Source organism: Mastomys coucha, unplaced genomic scaffold (assembly GCF_008632895.1).
Source record: "Mastomys coucha isolate ucsf_1 unplaced genomic scaffold, UCSF_Mcou_1 pScaffold17, whole genome shotgun sequence".
In the NCBI taxonomy this organism is placed as follows: Eukaryota; Metazoa; Chordata; class Mammalia; order Rodentia; family Muridae; genus Mastomys; species Mastomys coucha.
The window spans coordinates 6,294,086-6,300,897 of NW_022196899.1; positions in this window are offsets into that span (position 1 = coordinate 6,294,086).

Sequence of the window (6,812 nt, forward strand, 5' to 3'; positions counted from 1 at the left end):
TTCCTTCAGCCTCTGTTCTACATTTTGTCTCTATGTTTCCTCCTATGAACATTTTGTTCTCCTTCTCCCTTCTAAGAAGGACTGAAACATCCACACTTTGGTTTTTCTTCTTAAGCTTCATATGGTTTGTGAATTGAATCTTGGGTATTCTGAACTTTTGGGCTAATATCCACTGATCAGTGAGAACATACCATGTGTGGTCTTTTGTAACTGAGTTACCTCACTCAAGATGATATTTTCAAGTTTCTTCCATTTGCCTGAAAATTTCATGAAGTCATTGTTTTTAATAGCTGAGTAGTATTCCATTGTGTAAATGTACCATATTTTCTGTATCCATTCCTCTGTTGAGGGACATCTGGGTTGTTTCCAGCTTCTGGCTATTATAAACAAGGTTGCTATGAACATAGTGGAGCATGTGTCTTTATTACATTTTGGAGCATCTCCTGGGTATATGCCTAGGAGTGGTATAGCTGGATACTCAGGTAGTACTATGTCCAATTTTCTGAGGAACTGCCAAACTGATTTCCAGAGTGCTTGTACCAGCTTGCAATCCCACCAGCAATGAAGGAGTGTTCCTCTTTCTCCGTCTTTGCCAGTATCTGCTGTCACCTGAGTTTTTGATCTTAGCCGTTCTGACGGGTGTGAGGTGGAATATCATGGTTGTTTTGATTTGCATTTCCCTGATGACTAGGGATGTTGAACATTTCTTAAGGTGCTTCTTGGCCATTTGAGATTCCTCAGATGAGAATTCTTTGTTTAGCTCTGTATCCCTTTTTTTGTTGTTGTTGTTTTTTTGTTTTTTGTTTTTGTTTTTTTCGAGACAGGGTTTCTCTGTGTAGCCCTGGCTATCCTGGAACTCACTCTGTAGACCAGGCTGGCCTCTAACTCAGAAATCCACCTGTCTCTGCCTCCCAAGTGCTGGGATTAGAGGCGTGCACCACCACTGCCTGGCTGTATCCCATTTTTAATAGGGTTATTTGGTTCTCTGGAATCTAACTTCTTGAGTTCTTTGTATATACTGGATATTAGCCCTCTATCAGATATAGGATTGGTCAAGATCTTTTCCCAATCTGTTGGTTGTTGTTTTGTCCTATTGACAGTGTCCTTTACCTTACAATTTTATGAGGTCCCGTTTGTCTATTTTTGATTTTAGAGCATAAGCCATTGGTGTTCTCTTCAGCAACTTTTCCCCTGTGCCCATGTGTTCTAAGCTCTCCCCACTTTCTCTTCTGTTAGATTCAGTGTATCTGATTTTATGTGGAGGTCCTTGATCCTCTTGGACTTGAGCTTTGTAGAGGGAGATAAGAATGGATCAATTTACATTCTTCTACATGGTGACAGCCAGTTGAGCCAGCACCATTTGTTGAAAATGCTGTCTTTTTTCCACTGGATGGTTTTAGCTCCTTTGTCAAAGATCAAGTGACTGTAGGTGTGAGGGTCATTTCTAGGTCTTCAATTCTATGGCCTTGTTGGACATCAATGAGAGGAGCAGCCCTTGGGCCTGAGAGTGTTTTATGCACCAATGTAGGGGAATGCTGGGGCTGGAAGATGGGAGTGGTAGGGTGGGTGAGGGAGCACCATCATAGAATCTGGGGGAGAGGAGAGAGGTAAGGGGTTTCCAAAGGGGAGACCTGGAAAGGGTAAAACATTTGAAATATAAATAAAGAAAATATCTTATTAAAAAAAGAAACAACAAAAAAAAACCCAAAAAGTATCCAAAATAAGACAAAAAGAATTGTACTTCTAGCCTTACTTTGAAAGTGGTCTTGCTGTTCTATAATTTTTTTACCCACTATCCCCATCTTTGAGCTAAAATCCCATTAAGTGTTTCCCCAAGAACCTTATAGTTAGTTAGTGTCCTCTTGCACAGGCCAGGATTTCAGAATTGTAGGTACTCTTCTGTGTCAAATCATAAAAGCTCCCATTAGCTAGGGCTTAGAATCAGGCCAGGAACAGGGTTGCTTTCAGTCACATGCGGTGCAAATGTCCTCAGGAAGAAGACTGAATAGCAGGAGGATCTCAGAATCTGAACTCATCCTGGCACCCCAGCTGCTTAAGCTCTTGGCAGCCATGGGCTGACATGGGCTTGAGTTTTTATAGACCAGAAACTTTCACTAATTCCATAGACGTTCAGACATATCCACAACCATGAAAAAGAACAATTTGAGGGAAACCATTTATCTTCGATGTTACGAACGCTTTGTTATATTTTATAATTAATTAAAGCATGGCTCATTTTCGAAAAAAAAAAAGGTTTAGATTTTAATCACACAGAGTAAAATATCATAACCATAAAGTTTTAATATTTTATATTGAATGACACAAAAATACATACATCTGAGAATTTTTTCCCCCTGTTCAATATAGAAAGCATCATGGTCAAACTTTTATTTTTTATTTGAGTTTACTTAAACTTCTCAGCAGGCACGTCTTTTGTATAGTTTATGGGTCATAAGTATTCTAGATGTCATCTTTCCTCCTATAAGCAGAAGGTAAAGCAACTGTAATATAGAAACTGAGTAAATGGGAGTAGTTTTCCGTCCAAGTGATTTGTTTTTCAATTTCCCTTCCATCATGAGAGGTTAAGTGTGCTTTTAGATGGAAAGTGAATTTCTGACTCCACATTACCTGTTATCTGGGCGAAGCATTCTTCATTGCTCCGGCCGTCCTTAGTGCTAAGCCGTGTCAAGCTGTTTCCCCGCTCTGGTTCTCTTTCCCCCTGAAAGACTCACTGTGTTTATAAAGCCACAGTGTGTGTAGCGGGGACACCCTGGGTCCTGGAGGCACTCACTGTGGTTAGTTATAGCACGTTCTCATGCCGGGCCTGTAATCTCTCGCTGAGGATTTCACAGTGTAAGACGTTTTGAGTCAACTCCTATGTCATTTGTTGACATTGAATCTTAATGGTGGCTTGCTTCTGGGGAACGACAACGCAGATGACCCCCTTAAACTCTCACATTGGTCTTTTCACTCAGTAATGTTGCTTTTCTATGGATTTTTTTAGTCAGGCAATGTTAAGATACTAATGATTTTTAATATGCCAAGCTAACTGTTTTTCCTTGACATCTTGCTTAAAGATAACCATACAAAGTAATGGGCTCCATTGTGACATTTTAATACATATATGTCATTATGTTCTACTTCATCCATGCTACCTGGCCCCTCATGATATTCACTTACCCCTTATTAATAGTTGTTTCTATCATAATTTCTTCTTGCAGGTTAAAGGGCTCATAGACATAAGAAACTCATGAAAGTTAAGACTTAGGACATTCAGAGACTTATATGACTGACAAATTCATATCAACAGTAAACAGTTTTGGGGAGATCAGAATGCTTTGGTTGGACTGGCTGAGGGTTGTACAATGAGCTCTAAGCATACAGGTTTTTTGACTCATCTCTGGTTGTAGTGGCTTTTAATGGTGTAGCTGTCTTTAAGTCCCCCAAGCTCCTGTAAGTCACACAAGTAAAGCTAGTGATCTGCCAAGCTCTACTTGGGTAGAACCATTTCACTGTCTCGAATTAATAGAGATTTATTCATATCTCTTTAGGAAAAGTCACACACCCCATATTCATATCTCTTTTCCCCACCCTTAGAAATATTTTTCCCTTTCTCAGTCTTGTTTCTACCTTTGTAAATTCCTCCACATGTATTCATCACATGTGTGCATGCACATGTGCACACACACACCACACACACACACACACACACACATGAATTCATCCTGAATCTGCATGTCAGAGAAGATATGTGTTTGTCTTTCTTTGTATGGCTTATTTCATTTAACAACATTTTTGGTGTTCTCCATTTCCCCTGCAGATGTCATGATTCTACTTTTCTATGCAGCTGGATGAGATTCCACCATGCATATGTACCAAAGCTTTTTGTTACTTCATCTGTTCATCTGTTGAGGGTAATCCAAGCTGGTTCTATTTTTTTAGTTATTATAAATCATGAGACTGAAGATTTGTTTTGATTTGACTGTAAAAGTAGAAGGCAATTACTGAAGGAGACTCCAGCAATAGAGAGACGTGATCCCCTGGACACTGTGCAGAAGGATTTAAGAAAGATAAAACTTAAAGAGTGTCTATATTAGGGATGGTCTCAAGTAGTAAGGTTGACTCTGATGATGACATGGGGGAAGCAAACTGCCTTAAAAAATATTTCCAAAGTGAAACTAACAGGATGTGGTCCCTAGTGTATATTAGATGGAAAATGACCAAATAATTGGATGGCATTTTTTGTCTTATGGGGGGGGGGAGTTTGAGAGGTGGGGAGAAAAGCCTTTTTACCTTTTAACATGTTGTGACACATTGGAAATATCTGTGTGAACCTAAAGAAATATGAGCCATGTTAGAGGGATGTAAATAAAGCAAGTTTATGAAGCTAACAAACAGCATTCATTTTAGTTATTCAAAAGTATTTTCTACTTTTACACCATCTGTGCATTTTTATATTAGCTGTTTTGAGTGTTTCCTGTCAATAAAATTATGTTTGGTTCTAACAATTTAGACTAATTTCCATTTGCAAGTCAAGAGATAGGTTGAATGTCAACAAATGTGGAGCTTGTGTCTGTAAAACATTGAATAGATAAAATAATTATAGTGTGGGTGAACATAAAATTATGATGTGTATATAGAACCCCAGAACTGAAGAAGAAAACATGTTTTGTTTAAAGGTTCTTTGTGCCTTTGCAACTACAGGAAGCATTACTTTATTTAAATAAAATTAATTTGTAAAATAGTGTACCTTTTTTGTTTCTCAAATATGTTTTGCATCTTTGTGCCTAGCATAGATGAATGAACCAAACATGTTGTATGAAATTCACCTTCTAGTGGAAAATGGGGAGGAAAGGAGAAATAGTCAAAAGATATGAAAGGGACATGAATAATTACTACTCTGATGAGTGCTGAAAGCGGCTCTGAAAAGATGCTTGAAGAAGTAGATTGGGTGAGGGGGATGAAAGTGGGTTGTTTGATGGGACTGATTAGGAGTTCTGAGTACATGAGATCTGAGCAGATCCAGCCATTTTGTCAGTATTGGTGGACATCCTGGATTTGTGCTGGGACTCCTGCAAACATTAACATGTAGGGATGAGTATATAAAACAATGCGTTATTGGTATGTAACATTTAAAAGCTTTCCTTTATTTTTTAAAATTACTTTTCTTTTATTATCTTTCTTTTATTTTTATTATTATATTATTTTAATTATATATATATATATTTTATAATTTCTATAGTTTTATTTTAACTTGACATAGCTAAAGTTATTTGAGAGAGGAAGCAGCTACAATTGAGAACATGGTCTCTGTGAGACTGGATTGTAGGCAAGCAATTCTGTAGAGCATTCTCTTAATTCATGCTTGATGAAGAGGGCTCAGCCCATTGTGCATGGGGACACTGCCTGGGCTGGAAGTCCTAACATTTGTAAGAAAGCTGGTTGAGCAATGTGGGAGGGAGCAAGCCATTAAGCCACACTCTTCCATAGCCTTGTCCTCAGCTCCTTCTTCAAGGCTTCTCCTTGATTGAGTTCTTGCCCAGACTTCCTTCAGTGATGAACTGTGATACGCACGTATAAGCACAATAAACCTTGTCCTCCCCAAGTTGCTTTTGATTATGGGACTTCATTCTAGTAATAGTAACCTTGACTATGGCATCACCTAATACAATGTTATTACTATGAAAATAGATGTTACACTCCCTTATTTAGGGAATAACAACAACTCTGAAACCATTTGTGCATGTTTAGCATAGGCAAAATCTTCTTCAAAACATTTAAATCCACCATAGTTGATTTCATGGAATTGGGACCCATGACTATGGAGAGCCTGATGTATTGTGTATGGTGGCTATTACTGGCCAAATCGGAAATGTCCCTGCAGGCTCACGTTTTGAAGGCCCGATCCCTAGCTGTTGGTGCCGTTTGGAGGCTGTTGAACTTTGAAGGGTTGGGCCTACCTGGTAGAGGTAAGTCTTTAGGGGTGAGCTTCTGAAGGGTATATCTAAGTCCTGCCCCCTGCCATTCTTCTGCTTCTTGGTCTGCCACCACGATGGCATTCCTTAGTGGTGTTCATCCGTTACTGTGGTCAAAGCAACATGAAAGTAAGCAGGACGATGGGATAGGATGCCAGCTAAGAGATGTTTCCAGGAAAGTGATGGCTAGACCAGCTGGATCAGGGACCCTTAGACAGGATTAGGCCTGGGTGGTAAGAAATATAACAGGGAGACCAGCAATCTGGGGCATAATAAAAAAGAAGTTGCAGGCCACCAACAGATCTTATGGGATGTTGGAAGAATGGTGGGTAAAGTGGAGAAGCAGTAAAACCCAAAGATAAAGTAGAAACCATTTTATAATTTATATTTTTAAATATAGGCAGGTTTTAATATGGAGAAAAGACTAGGGAATGGCAGATATGGCAGCACAGAGAACAGAGGTCACTTAGGAGGGTGAGGAGCTGGAGAGGTGGAGAAGAGCGCTTCTTCTGCAAGCATGAGGATCTGAATTGACATACCCAGTACCTACATCAGAAGTATGTTCCTGTAACACCAGAATGGTGATGCAGAGGCAGGCCAATGCACGATGCTTGCTGTCTAGACAGCCTAGTTGAAAGGGTGAGCTTCCCTTTCAGAGAGAGTCCCTGTCACAACTTGTAGTGTTATAGAGAAAGATATGAAATGGCCTCTTCTGGCCTCTGCATGTGAATAATATGTAGGCATACATACCCACACATGTATGTGCATGTCACACACACACACACACACAAACACACACACACACACACGCACACACGCGTACACACTTGCACACAC